The following is a 16,553-nucleotide window of genomic DNA, read 5'->3' on the forward strand; positions in this document are numbered from 1 at the left end:
ATAAACATTAACACTGGAAATGAGAGCTATCTGAATATGTCTGCAGATGATGCAAAAATACAAAGGAGAATTACTAACACAGACTCTTGTAAAGAGCTACAAGAAGAATTAAATAAACTTCATGAATGGAGTAGTACATGGCAAATGGAATTCAATGTGGACAAGTGTCATGTAATCAAGTTTGGTAAAAGTGGAAAAAGACCTGATTGGGATTATAAGTTAGGAAATAAAACCCTATACACATCAGAAAGAGAGAAAGACGTAGGTGAGATTGTCAATAACAGACTATCTCCGGCTGACCACATCAGCGAGAAGGTACGGAACATGTATACACTGCTTGGAAATATGAGAATAGCATTCACATACATAAATGAAGATATGCTAAGAAGGATAATAACATCATTCATTAGACCAACCCTGGAATATGCATCAGTAGTCTGGAGTCCTCATCTCAAAAAACACATAGACAAGATTGAAAAAGTTCAAAGGGCCGCTACAAGATGGATACCAAGCTTAAGGGATCTAAGCTACAAAGAAAGACTAAATAAACTGAATCTACCAACACTACAGGAGAGAAGGAAAAGTGGTGACATGATAATGCTATATAAGTGCATATCAGGAAAGGAGAAAATAGACATAAATGATTACTTAACATATGGAGAAGCATCAACAAGAGGACACTGCAAAAAGCTGCATAAGAAGAGAGGTGATAAAGACGTAAGGAAATTCAGTTCCCAAACAGAGCAATTGATCAATGGAATGCACTACCGAATGAAACAGTGTGTGCCAAAACAATTCACAAATTTACGGATATGTACGATAAATATGGTTTAAGATACGGGACAGTACGAGCTTGACTCTATGCCAGGTCCTCATATTCGTCTCTTTCCCATGTGTTTGATCTGGGTGGCATATACAAATTGGCTACAATTACTTTACCTTCAGATGTGTCGATCTCTACTGCAATCAGTTCTACTTGTGATGGTATATCTAGGTTTATTTCCTTGACTTTTAGATTTTTCTTAGTTAATATTATAATTCCTCCTCCTTTTTTAAAATTTCTGTCTCTTCTCCATATGTTGTATTCCTCTAAGTTTAGCATGTCATTGGATATCCTTGGTGTTAATTTTGTCTCATTTAGGCATATTATTTGTGGTTCATTTTCTCTGACATAATCATTCATCTCTAGTAATTTAGATACCATTCCATCCACATTTGAGTACATCAACTTTATCATCTTGTTTATATACTTGTCATGACATGGTTCTACTAACTTCCTCCTCTTTCTTCCATCCTGTTTGTGTACCACTTTCGTACCTGCAATCCTATTACTTTGTAAAAAAAATTTCTTCTTCTCCTCCTCTGATCTTCCCTTATTTTTTGTTTTTGCTTCCTCCCTTTTCTCTGTCAGTAATTCCAGTTCCTCTTGTGTTAGGCATCTTTTTATCCATACATTTTTGAACTCCTCTTTTTCCATAAGATTCTTTGCATTTTTTAGTATCTCTTCCACAGTGTTTACACTCTGGAAAGTCACCTTTAGAGGTCTTGTCTTGCTTTTCTCGTATTTCCCTAACCTTTTGTGTTCCTCTATGTCTTTACTACAGATTTCCTCTGATACTTCTTTCAGTAAGCTCATTACATTTGCCATCTCCTTTTTGTCTCTAGTGATCTTGTTTTTAATTTCTTCCTCTTCTATACCAGTGATTACTATTGATTTATTTATTTCTACTGAATCTCTGACTAACTTTGGATTGTTTTGGATTATTCTTTTTACTTCCTTTTTAATGCTTTTTTCCTCCACCCTTGTTTCTAAGTCTTTCTTTACTTTCACCATTTCAGCATACGTGGTTTCTACATCATTTTTGTAGCTTTGCACAGCTTCATTCACCAGTGTTATCTTCTCCTCAATATCACAGCTCTGGTCCATAAGACTGCTTGCTTGTCTAATTGTCTCTGTGTCATTTTTGAACTCTTCCACAACACTCTCGTGATTGACTACTGTACTTCCCATTGCACTCACTTTCTTCCTGAGAGTACTGAATTCCACTGTTAGTTCACTGATGGTTGTGTCTTTCTTATTGGCCTCCCTTCCTAGTTTTTCTATTTCTTCCTTTTGCAAGTGCATTTGCTTCTTTATTTCATCAATTTCATTTTTGAAAGCCATTTCTAGTTTGTGTACACGTTCAACCAGTCTATTGTGAGTCTCCACTTCAACCAGTTCTTGGTAGAAATCATCATTTTGCTTTTTACTTTTATCCCTTTTCTTTTCCAAATTTGTTTTACTGAAGTATGTATCCATTTTGTAATACTAAATGAACAGAGTATGTACTTACAGAGCATGCACGCTTTCCTCGTGTTGCCGTAGTAAAATCAAACCCAGCTGACTCAACGCATCGTGGTTCTTTGTTGTTTGAACCAGTCTTATTTAAACTTATTATTTCTTTACCTTATAATAATGAAAAATCATTTAGTCTAACCTGGTACAGAGCTTGACTCATTCAAAGATACTAATTTAGGTAATTGCCACTGGCCGTGTTTTTTGTGGTACGGAGTGCCGATGTCCGACGTCTACGTCTGATGACTCCCCGTGTGTGTGTGTGTGTGTGTGTGTATGTGTGCAAAAGCGACATCAGTGACTTGTAATCTTGTGTGTGTGCTTGAATCATCATGCATCATCCGAAGTAGTTGCGATTAAATATACCTTATTTGATTGACTTATGTACCTGAGAGGTAAGGGGCAAATAGGGTGTGTTTGATTCATGGCTGCTGATTAATTGGCCGCCGATGATGTCACCGGAACAGACACCGGTGACATCATCGGCGGCCGATTAATCAGCCTGGGCGTAAAATACTCAGATGTTCATAAAAAAACACGAAGAATATATTTAATCTGTTCCTCTGCTAAACAAGATAATGGTCTGCATGCTTTAATTACTATGAATATGCAAAGAGTGCTTGCCTAGATGAATAAGTGCTCACATTTATGTCGATGGCGAATACTTAAATGCCTGTGTAGGAAGCTGTGAACAGTCTCTCTCTCTCTCTCTCTCTCTCTCTCTCTCTCTCTCTCTCTCATGCTATTTTTAAGATTTTTTTATTTTTATTTTTATTCGTTTTATTTTTTTTTTATGGGACGTCCATAGGCTCCTCGTTGTCTCCCACAGGATCAGGGATCGGGGAACAGGGGCAAATTACCCCAAATGGGGTAAATCTAAATATTTTAGGGGTAATGCGCACGGTATGAGAGGTATGCATGCGGTATATTACTGATTTTTCACACAAATGATGCAAGTTTTAGTGAACAAGATGTAAAAACATGTACTACGTATTAGCCGCAGTATTATTGACATGTGGACACAGACGTGGCTTTTTATTTTATTTATTTATTCATTTTTTTTTTTTTTTTTTTTTTGCGGGAATTTCATTTAACTCAAAATTTTGGGTAATACATTAAAAAGTTCCCCGACCATTGCACTAGATGTTTGCTTCCCCCCTCACTTCCTCTCTCTCTCTCTCTCTCTCTCTCTATCTATCTATCTATCTCAGTAGCCTTTGATAGCATTGCAAGATCAAGGAAATAATAAGTGTCCGCAGAGTGTGGGAAACAAATGAAATGAGATTATCACTATAGCAAAGAAAGTCACGTGGGTATGAATGTAGTAGATCATGTAACAGAAACAATTTTTATTGAACTTGGCAGAAAGCACGTTATATAGTCGAATATAGACGAAGAGAGAGTACGCACGGTGGACATTATTGGAACCACGGGCTTGTTGTGACGTCAAGTTAACATCCGAGGTTGTGTTGGTGTGGAGTGTGTTCGATCTGTGTTTTCGCTTTAAACTTGTTATTCATTTGAATTAATTATCAGTTGCCTTTCTTGTGCAGTGCGTGAATAACCTGGAGACTGTAATGGGCTATGGGAAAACCTAGAGTTTGTGCTGTGTACGGTTGCACGCCTGCCAAGAACAGTGGCTTGAAGTACCGCAAATTCCCCAGAAATGATAATGCGGCCTCATAAGTGACGTAGGCTGGACAAAGTTAATGTTAAAACAGCAGTCATTTGCCAGAAACATTTCAGTTCAGCACAAACATTAAGAAATGTGAAACATGAGCTGTTGGGGTATAACATGCCACAGAATTTAAGAAATTTAAAAGAAGACGCAGTGCCGGAACAACATCTGCCATTACCAAGACACCAGGATGGAGTTAGCCTTCCATGCAGCTTACAAAGGTAAGAGAACTTAGAAATACTTGATATTTCTTGGAGCTTGCTGTAACTAGGCATAAATGTGATTTCATCATATGTTCAGTCTAACGTTGGAGGCGTTAAGCTAGGCCTATATAAGTTCCCTATCAGTACCAGCCTAAGTTAGCCTAGGCTTAATAATTAATATGAACATTTTCACCACCCCACTTTAAAGCCAGATTAGAACAGGCCTAGGCCTAATAGCCAACTGAACCAAATTTTATGAATTTCAAAATCTGACAGCTAAGTTGACAAATATTATAATTTATGGGACTTGGACTCTGAAAGTGAGACCACGCCTAGGCCTACTGTATACAGTATGGTGGTAGGTTAGGTAAGGTTAGCCTAGCCGATTTCAAGTCATTCCGGCCTAAAGTTTTTCCTGCCCTAGTACCTTTGGCCTCCAACCCTAGTCACATGGGCCTCTCACCCTAGTACTTCCTGCCAGCATGAGTACCTGTGTCAAATACCGAATAAAAATGTCAGAATCGAACTAAACATTTTTTTTTTCATTATCCTAACAATTATCCTAATCTAATTTAATGTGTAGTAAAAGGAATTTAAAAGTAAATGTACCGTAAGTAAAAGCAAAATGTTGGTGTTTGAAAAGAAAGAGTATGGTACCTCAATTTAAGACATTATAGATAAGAAAAAAATGAAATGCAACATTAACTTAGGTGGAGAAAGGCTAGAGGATTTGGATTAAAAGGAATACTTAAAGATGGTTTGGGCACTTGCAGAGGATGGATGATGCTAGATTGGCCTACCTCGAAGTGTCAGAGTGAGGTAGAAGTTATGTAGGATCATTATTAATTTCAGATTTTGGAGTGACATTTTAGAAGAGGAAGTAATTTGCATGTACCCAAAAGTTGTGAGATGTAGTGTAGTAAATGTGACATGGACAGAAAATAATGGAAAAAGATGGAAGAGAGAATTATGAACCTTTGTACTGAGTTTCTCTCGACCTGCTAAGCTAACTTGGGTAGACTTCTCTCCATCCCAGTCCAGTAGAACCCCTGGTTGATAGTATAACAATAACATTAACATTATTAAGGTTGACATAAAGCCACTACCACGATTGTTCTAGCTAGCCTATCAGGTTGACATAAAGCCACTACCACGATTGTTCTAGCTAGCCTGTCAGGTTAACATAAAGCCACTACCATGATGATTCTAGCTAGCCTATCAGGTTCACATAAAGCCACTATCACGATGGTTCTAGCTAGTAACCTATCAGGTTGACATAAAGCCACTACCACGATTGTTTTAGTTAGCCTATCAGGTTGACATAAAGCCACTACCACGATTGTTCTAGCTAGCTTATCAGGTTGACATAAAACCACTCCCTCGATTGTTCTAGCTAGCCTATCAGGTTGACTTAAAGCCACTACCACGATTGTTCTAGCTAGCCTATCTGTCAGCTGACACTGTCTTTAATATTTCCTTAGGAATCCAATATGTGCCGGTATGAAATATCGAAATTACGTTATTAAAAGGTCACTATACTTCTTAACAACTACCTACCTACCAAATTATGATGAAAAAGACTTTTTTTTATTTTTTTTTATTGGGTCTACAGACTACAGAGCACCGAGGTGGTAACTTAAAACGTGACGTCACGGAAGGGCCTGGCGGCAGGCGAAAATCATCTAAACTGCGCATGCGCCAGAGAGTCTCGTCGCCTGTTCTTCAAAGCCCTCCCCTCTTCAGGGGGAGGCAGCCTGTGGGCTGAATACACAATATCATATTACACAACAAACAAAAATATTCATATTTCCACTAATAACGAAGATTCCAAATGATGCCCATTTCTTATGCCTTCACCCCTGCATCAAGGCCTGCCCACTTAGCCTGCTGCAAAGGCAAGTCGTTATTGTAGGTGTGAGTATATCAGTATATAGGGTAAAACCTCATATTCCGCAGATTAGTCACTAAAACCAGAAAAACAAAGACAAGTCCCAGGTCCTGTAGAACAGGCTAAGAGAAACTCAAGTCCAAACCTGTCCTTTGCAACACGATTATCAAATTCGTTCATAAATCATCGAATACTTAAAGAGTAAATTTTCAGAACTACACCCAACTCACTTTGAAGCTTTACTTTATCTTTTTTTTTAATGTTTTATATTGTGATTAGTTCAAAGCTGACATTCATTTCTGTCAGAAATGATAAAAATATTACTCTTATACTAACATAACCTTATGTAGGAAACATCCAAATACACAAGAAAATATCATAGAATGACTTAAAAACATATATCAGTATAGGCCTATAAGGTAAAACCCCTTATTCCGCAGATTAGACACTAAAACTAGAATAACAAAAACAAGCCCCAGCTCCTGTAGAATAAGCTTTGGCCAAGAGAAACGTGCATAAGGTATATAGCCTAGGACAATTTTTGTCGCCAAGAAAAAATATATATTTACTTCTAAGTCAGTCTGATAACTCAAGTCCAAACCTGTTATTTGCAACATGATTATCAAATTCGTTCATAAATCGTCGATTACTAAAGGAAATATATTTTCAAGCTTCCAAAGCTGTGTGTAAGTGACGGACAGTACAATATTATAATAGCCTACCCATCTAAAGCTGTGACAAGCAAAAGGTGCAAAATTTTGTTAGTTTCTACTATTGTAATTGCTTGAAATTCTCTTGTTTACATCTGCCAGCTGAGAGAAAACACGGGCCAATCAACGACGAGCCTCTCTGGCGCATGCGCAGTTTAGATGATTTTCGCCTGCGGCCAGGCCCTTCTGACGTCACAACCTGTCAATGTTTTGAGTGTTTCAGAAGACTTTCTGCTTGGATGATGATTTGAAGGCTCCTGTGCGTCTACACAGAAAGGTTCACCAAATTAAAAGTAGGCTATATACAAGAGGGTATTATTAGTCTTTTCACATCTGTAGTTATTACAACTCCAGTTATTTTACCACTACTGTTTATTTTCGCTATCCATAATTAACCCTTCGTTAATCAGGTGTTTTGGCACCCCAAATTTTTTTAAAAGTTCAAATTTCCTTGCCGGTAATTCGAATATTTCTTTCCGTTCCAGTACTCTCCTGATTCAGTGAGGGGAGGGAGCATGTGGATTAGTTTAGTCCTGCCTCTGCTGTCGTGAGAGAGAGGGACATTCCCCCCCCCCTGGGGTGTTCAGTCACCCGATCAATCTAACCATTTAGATCATATTGTGATATAGATTTTTTTTTTAATCATATTTTTGCATATTGTTTATCATTATACTGATTTTAAAAATCACAGAATATATTTTCCTGTGTGTGTTTACGTGACAAATGAGATATGTGTCCATTTGTTATTTTTTTACTGATAAAATTTATTGCATTTTATTATTATAAATTAATAAACATCACCTACAAGACATTCAGTCTTTTCATTAGTGATTCCAGAGATATGCTGAAGCGGCAGTATCAATATACTTTACATGTTAGTAAAACTACATGTATTTTTGCACTGGGCTGTTGAAACACCCCACGGGACTAACCACGTTTGAGTACTCCATGGGACTAACGAAGGGCTAAATAAAGTGATTCCTTGTGTTACGTCCCAGTTCCACACTGCCACAGGCTCCAACAGCAGCAGATCAGTATAGGAAGGACGTAGCCCAGCGAGTTGTTCTTCCTGAAGGCAGCCTTTCGGTGTACAGTATACAGGATCAGCTCAGGCGTCATAAATAAACACTGGCTTCTTAAGTTCACTGTCTTTATTTTCCATATAATTACGTTTAATGCTTTCCAACTTCAATGTTTTCACCAGTAGGTCTACCGAAGATACACAAAGTGCAATAACACTTCACTGTTTGCCAACAACATTTCACCATTTTCACAAGTACCGAAAGTATACAAACTGCACTGAAACTGAACTACACTCAAACTGAACTGAAAACTGACTCAGCTCGCTTTAGTCTCTCCCCATCCATATAAACTTCCTATATTTAGAGTGTTCTACATTCCAGGATAAGCAACAGTTGTCAACGAGGAGGTATCCAAAACATGCCAGAGTTTTCTTACACTGCATAAGACTCTAAATTTTTTAGCATACAAACTTAAATTACATAAATTAACAGGCAGTCATATACAGTAAATAAAACACTATTGAGAAAAAGAGCATCAAAATTAATGTACAACTTAAGAAATATTTACACTCACAATAGCAGGATAACTGGCAACTCTGGCATGCAACGGTAAAATACTAGAAACATTGAGAAACTTCCAGACTAACTAGCAAATCCCACTTCTCAGCACTACCCCCTCCCTTGTCCTTTGTCGTCACAACAAACTACACTGTGTATACAAACATAAACTTTAATCCTAATGAAACATCTAACTATACACAAAATAATTCTTCAACTTATCAGGTCTTCTTCTATGCCATTTCAGATGACGTCCCTGCTTCTCCACTTACAGTAGTCCAATCCTTCTGGGATGTCTTGGTCCTCTTCTTGATGCACTGCTTCCCTTGGGAAACTGTCACTATCCTCTTGCACTTCAGCTCCTTGGCCCTCCTCAACATCCTTGGCTGCGGGTGAGCATGATTCCTCAGAGACGTCCCAGCTGTACTGTCCTGGTCCATGGTACTGCCACAGATGATTGACGTTTACCACCTTTGGGTGAGACTTCCCGCCTCCCTGAATCCAGTATGTTACTGTACATCTGTTAGGCGGTCCAACACGATGTAAAGCCCATCCCATGGGTCCTGCAGCTTCAGTGACTGTCCTTTCTTCTGCTGAGGATTGTATAACCAAAGTTGGTCACCATCCTTGAAGCTCACCTCACTTGCCTTGGCATCATACATGCACTTCTTTGCTTTGCCTGAAAACTTTAGAACTTCTCACACCTGATGATGTACCTCAGCCAGTCTTTCATGAAGATGCATCGCTTAGCTGGTGATGTCTGTAGGCAGCTCTTCACCAGGTGGTCTTCCCATTAACAAGTCAACGGGTTAGCATAACTCATGGGCCAGCATCAGTTTTGCAGGGGCGTAGCCGGTAGACTCACGGGATACAGACCGATATGCCATCAGCAACGCAGGTAATATCTGGTCCCATTCCGTTTGTCCCTCTATACAGCACTTGACCATTTCGTGTCCTAGGATCCAGTTGAATTTTTCCACCATCCCATCTGACTGTAGTCTTATGGGGTCGTCCTGGTCCTCTTGATCCCCAGTAACTTGCAGCACTCACAGAACACAGCAGACTCGAAGTTTCTACCCTGGTCTGAATGTAGCTGTTGTGGCATCCCAAAATGACAGAAAAACTGGTCAACCAACACCTGAGCAACAGTCGCAGCCTCTTGATCAGGGCTGGCATAGGCTTCTGGCCACTTTATGAAGTAGTCCATGGCAACACATATATACCAGTTTCCTCTTTCACTGAGCGGCAAAGGTCCACCGATGTCCACCATGACTCTTTCCATTGGTGCACCCAATTGGTAGAGGTGAAGAGGGGCGCATCCACGTGTCCTGGGTCCCTTCTTGGCACAACATACATCACAGGCCTGACACCACTCTTCAACATCCCGATGCATGTCAGTCCAGTAGAACCTTTCTCACAGCTGACTTAGAGTTTTCTTCACTCCCAGGTGCCCACTACTGATCTGGTTATGGGACTCATCCACTATCTTGGACTTCATTTTCTTCAGAACCACCAGTTGCCAGTACTTGTTGAGGCCATCGGGTGTCTCCCACTGATGCTGCTGTAGTCTGTTGTTCAAACAAAGAATGTCCCATGGACTCCAGTAGCTTTTATTTGCAGGGCTGAACCTGGAAACCTCTTCCCAAGATGGTCACACTGTACTCTGCTGCAGCCACTCTAGCACTGGTTGTAAATCTGCATCCTCCATCTGCATCCTCTTCAGATCTTCTGCATCTAACACTGACCCTGTCACTGCAGTATGGCTGTATTTCTTACAAAAATTCCCATTCCTACTACGCTGCTTGCCATCTGTTCTTCCGCCTTCTTGCCCACTATTCATCAAGTGTCTCCTGCATTTCCTCAGTGGTGGGGCTTCTTGGGAAAAACTGGCTGATTGTTGCCTCTTGTCACCAGCCTTCAGTAATTACCCTCATCCTTCTCATTTTTATACATAGCTGAAGTGTCCCACCTCACCACATGTCCAACACCCGTTTGATGCAATCGTGGGTTTCCTTAAACTGTTCCATTCTTGCTCCTTTTTCCATTTGTAACAATCCATTTGCAATGTTCTGCCTTCTTACAATACCAGCAAGTTCCTCTGATCTTATCCTGTTCCCTCTTCCACTTATAACAGTCCTCTTTCCTATGTCTTGGCTTTTCACAGTACCAGCACCTTCCTTCAAAATTTTCCACTTCAAGTAACTGCCCCTTTCTTGCCTTGAATCCTGAACTACAACCTGCCTGAAAAGTGGATGTACTGGATCTGATGTAGGCCTCAAATTCTAGAGTCCTGGCTAGTGCTTCTTGCATGCTTCTGGGTTGTGCCTGCTTCACTTGCATTTTCAACTCTGCACTACCAAGAGCATCGATGAATTGGTCCCTCAGAAGAATAGCCAACAGGTTACAGTAGCTGTTGCTCCAGGGAACACCTTATACGCCATACTCTCCTGGTCATGAGCAAGCTGCTGTAGGGGTTCGCCTTAAGCCCATACATGGCTCCGGAATCTTGCTGGTAAACCTCAGTCGGGTACATGGTCATGTATCTGCATTCCAGCAATCTACTAGGTACTGATAACTGTTCCTATCCTCCACTGACATCTGGCCAAGAATCTCCATTGCAGCACCCTTGAGGCTTGTAGCATGCTGCACTGCCTTCTACCTATCAACTCAACCATTCTGATCTGGAAGCAACTCAGACAGCACACAATAAGCTTCCCAAGGTACTTTGCTATTAAATTCCTGAGGATTCTTTTTAACTGGACCCCCATTATAGCCATGCACTTCACTGGTTTTGGGCCTAGAAACTGGGGCATCATAATTATGTCCAGGATTTAAAACTTCTCCATTCTGATTATTCAACCCTGTCGTGCTATGGTACCTTTAGATTCTTAGGATCCATCAAGATTCACCATACACTGTCCATTCTTTTCATAAGCTTCTTGTACACTATCCTGATGCTCAGCAGTGCAATATTTCTCTACAGCCTGTATTTTCTCACTAATTATTTTCACGTGGTCGACTAATGCTTCAACTGGCTATTGGCATGCTGCCTGCACTCTGTCACAGTTCCCTCGCTAATAGTCTTCAGCGGGTTGTCTACATGCTGTTTGCTCTCTCACATTATTGCCTACCTCATAGGCCTACTTCTGCTGTCGTTGCTCAGCATACACTTCCTCCTTCAGCTGTTCTGTTCTACCTTCGTTTCCCCCCTTCAAAGCATCTAACTGTCCTCGTCTCCTCAGTTGTAATTCTCTCTGCTGATCCTTTTATTGCTGTTGAAGCTGTTACCTCTGTGCTTGCAATTGTTCTTCGATTTCTTCATTTTGTGCCTATAATTGTCCCTTGAGTTCCTTCTGTCCTTCATTCTGTGCCTGTTATTATTCTTAGAGTTCTTTCTGTCCTTCATTCTGTGCCTGTAGTTGTACAGTTTGTGCTTGTAATTATTCTTTGAGCTCTTTCTTTGAAGCTTGTAATAGCTTCATAAATGTGGCCAGGGACACCTCCTCCTCCTGCCCAGCTCGGCTCCTTGTCTGCACATCCCCTTGCTCCATGTCGAAGATTAGACTTACTGCAGCACTTTCTAAGAATCCCATTCCAGACACCATTGTTATGTCCCCATCCCACACTGCCACATCCTTCAACAGCAGCATATCAATATAGGTAGGACATTGCCCAGGGAACTGTTCTTCCTGAGGACAGCCTTTTTGTGTATAGTACAAAGGATCAGCTCAGGCGTCGTAAATAAAGACTGGCTTCCAACTTCACTGTTTTCGCAAGTAGGCCTACCGACGATACACAAAGTGCAGTAACACTTCACTTTTTGCCAACAACACTTCACTATTTTCACAAGTACCGAAAATATACTAACTGCACTGATACTGAACCACATTCAAACTGAACTGAAAACTGACTGAACTAGCTCTAGTCTCTTCCCCATCCACATATAAGCTTCCTATATGTAGAGTGTTCTACATTCTTGGAGAAGCAACAGTTGCCATCTCGGAGATATCCAAAACATGTCAGAGTTTTCTTACACTGCATAACACTAAATTATTTACAGTAGCATACAAACTTAAAATACATAATTTAACAAGCTAAATATTATTGAGAAAAAGAACATAAAAAATAATGTACAACTTACGAAAGAACTCACAATAGCAGGATAACTGGCAACTCTAACACGCTAAAGTAAAATACCAGAAACACTGAGAAACTTACAAACTATCTAACTAGCAAATCCCACATCTCAACACGTGCCATATATATATATATATATATATATATATATATATATATATATCTATATATATATATATTTCCTGTAGCCAACACAATCCTTTTCATCTCCTTGGAATCCAGTACTCATAATCTCTGCTTCCCACTACCACTTTGCCTTTTATACAGTAATTTGCGGATGGTTTATGTGTATTCCAACAAAAAAGAAAATCCCGCAAACTACCTTTGTTTTCATTAAGCTTCCATGCCAAGTTATAGAATAATCGGGTTATATTCAACTCTTCCTCGCATTGTAAATCCAGCTTTCGTATCTTTTATCTTTTAGATCTCTCTCGGATGGTATTCTAATGAGGCATTCTGAGTGCCGCCTGCTACTGAGCTGTGAGTCTAACTTGGTCCCAGACCCAAAAAAATACCATAACAGTTATGACTTCTATACAGTATGTCTGAATAAACTTATGAGAGTTAGCAAAACCATAGACCATTAAAATGACTAAAATACTCGTTCATAAAAATTTTCACACCCATGAATGAATACTTTTGACTGGCTATTTTGCATATGCATATATTGGGCCTCCATCCGGCAATCCCTTACACACAGTCATTTCGATATATTAGAAATGAGGTCAGTGGAAATGGCTTTGATATCTACATTCGTATCATCTTTCTGAGTAAGAATTGTGCTTTCTTGAAGCTTGTCATTGCCTTAGTTTTCCTAAATATAATATTTGCCAAAAACTGCCACTTGACACTTGTTTCACGTCATTGGCGACCGTCCCCAGGGCGGTGCAGGCGAATGAGCTTACGGTTTATTTACTAGACCATTGCGGTGATTAATCATAGCTTTAAGTCCAGTATTTATTTGATTCGTATGACGTACCTTGATCTGTACAATGAGGGGGGGAAAGAAGACAATAACAAGATACCCTAGAGCATGTCCCGCTAGATGAGGTTCATGAAACTACTCCCTTCACTCCGAGGACGTACTTTATTTTATTCTTTATTCCGACGATTTTGTTCAACTCAGCGGAGACTGAACTGGATGATGATACATCCTTCATTAATCCCCTTAAGTATGATAGTGTTCTAAATGGTAAATCATCTGATAGCAAGAATGAAACTGGTTATATCGTCGGACTGAAAAAAGTTAGGTTTCTGATATCACTTTCGTTCAGAGGCTCAAATAGTCTTACCTGATCTTCATTTGGTACATTTTATGATTTATTTTACCATCCCTTCCAAAAATTGAAGGAAGGAACTTACATGATTCTAAATGGCACTGAAGACTTGGTATCAGTACGACTTCTATATTCGTTCGTTTCATTTTTCAAGACTCCAACATGCTTGTATGCGTCGGCCTTAGTCGGCTGATGGCAGCTATCCATGCTGTTCGATCACTGGCTGCTTCCCTATTCAGTCCCTTATCCCTAAGGTCACACTCAATGACCTCGTACCAGGTTTTTTTTCGATCTACCTCTCGCAACCCTACCCCTCACATTAATACTTCTCAATTTCTGCACGCAGTTATCATCTCCCATCCTCTCCACATGCCCCAAACACCTCAATCTACTTCTCCTTATCACAACACCAAAACATTCCAGTCCCATCCTACCTCTCAACTCCTCAATCAAAAACCTAGACCCCTCAGGCCTAGCATGCAGGGACAGGCTGCACATCCACCTAATCATTGCCATTTCTGTACGCATGAGCCTGCAAATATCCTCTGCCCAAGTCTCACTACCATACAGTATTACACTCCTAACATATGCCGTATACAAAGATACCTTAGCACGGAGGGAGAGCCCTCGCAATGTCAGGAGAGGAAACAGCTCCCTGAACTTCTTCCAACCACTCCTCACTCATGCCACAGAGCTAGGTCCAGCCCCTCCTCCAGCACATGACATGTCTCCCAAATAACAAAACTTCCACACACTCAAGAGGCTCACCAAGAAGTTGAATCCTTTCACACCTGGCAATATCCACATGTTCTCCCCGACACACCGCACACATGAAATCAGAGTTATCTAGCAGTCTATCTCTAATACCATTACTGTACATCTCTTATGCACCCACTTATTACAAACACTGCACTAGATGGTATTACCTCCCACGCCCTTGTGGCAAATCGCACACGGCCACTCTCCCTCTTCTTTGACAGTACTGCCACCAGCCCTGGATACCATCACTTTTGTTTTATCTGCATGTACTCTTAAGCCCTTTTGCCTCATACCATCTCTCCACTTCCTAAATCTCTCCTCTGCCTCGCTTTCATTCTCTGCCATCAAAACCATATCATCAGCATGCAACATCTCTCACGGGAGTCCATTTTTGAAGTCATGAGAGTGGGCTTCATGTACCATGTTAAACAACAAGGGGCTCAAAACTGACCCCTGATGCACACCAACATTAACTGAAAACTCATCACTCAGATCTCCATTCACCCTTACCTGGGTGCGAGCACCCACAGACATGGCCTTAACGACCCTAACATGCCACACCTCGATCCCAAGCTTTCTCGTTGCCCACTTCTCCACCTCTCTGGGGACTCTGTTAAAAGCCTTCTCCAAATCAACAAAAAGAAAATACAGTTCCCTTTTCTTTCCTATATATTTTTCCTGAAGTCGTTGAACGATGAATAAGACATCAGAGATCCCTTTGCCTGGCATAAACCCAGCGTTCATCTCATCATTATTCAACCTTTCTCCAATCATACCTTCTAAAACGGTCTCCATTACCCTCATTACCTGGTCTAAAAGTTTTATGCCTCTGTAATTTCCTCTTTCCAGGGTATCACCCTTCTCCTTGTGACCTTCCCTTTGACGACTCAACGAGTTGCCTGGAATCACTGTCCGACTTACTTCTTCATTTCTGGAATATTCGTGGCTTTTCCTCTAACTTTCTCTCCGTTGAGCACTACCTCTCCTCCTCTAAACCTCACATTCTCTGACTAAATATATCTGCACTCTTTACCCTTCTGCTAATTCTGCTATGAAAAATTCTTTGACCATCTTACTTCTGTGATGGAACACATCCTATACATTTCTCATTTCTCTGAAATCTCCATTCTAGGAGATTTTAATGTTCACCACCACCTTTGGTACTCCTCCCCTTTCACTGATCCACCTGTTGAACAAACCTACCTCTATTCTATCCTTATTGACCTAGTGGAGCTTGTGCAGCACCCTTCCCATATCCCTGACCGCCTTGGAGAGAGTTCCAACATACTTGATCTCTTCCTTACAACTAATCCTTCTGCTTATGCTGTTAATTTTTCCTCTTGGTTGGGCTTCCCCAATCACAACCTTATTACCTTAGCCTGTCCCATCACTCTAATATGGCCTGTGGACCCTCCAAAACAGCACTTTGGAGATGCTGATTGGGAGGCCCCTCATGCAGTTCGTCTTTGATTTTCCCTGGAATGATTATTGCTTTCGTGGCTGGGAGCCATATGAGTGTGCCTTGCGCATTATGGAGGTTCTTCTCTTGGGCATGGAAGCATACATTTTCTCATATCCTTTGACTAATGCAAAAAAAACATGGTTTAATCACGTGTGTGTTAACGCTGTCCACAACAAGGAGAGGGCCTACAGAAAGTACCAGAGCAAACACACACGTGAATCAAATCTTTTTGATGTTCCTGCCTGGAATTGTGCTAAGTCCGTTCTTCACTCTTCTAAAAATAGTTTCATCCACACTAAATGCTCTGATTTCTCCAAATGAAAATCTTCCCGCTCCTTCTGGCACCTTGCCAAAAACCTTTCCAACAACTTTACCTCATCATCCTTCCCTCCTCTTTTCCACTCTGATGGCTTTGTAGCTATTTCTTTTACTTATAAAACAGATCCCTTCACGCAGAATCTCCTCCAATTCCACCTTAGATGATTCTGGTGCTGTTCCTCTATCACTTCCCCCCTCTGACTTCC

This window comes from Coenobita brevimanus, chromosome 47 (assembly GCF_032717465.1).
Source record: "Coenobita brevimanus isolate Jiangsu-jjx chromosome 47, ASM3271746v2, whole genome shotgun sequence".
In the NCBI taxonomy this organism is placed as follows: Eukaryota; Metazoa; Arthropoda; class Malacostraca; order Decapoda; family Coenobitidae; genus Coenobita; species Coenobita brevimanus.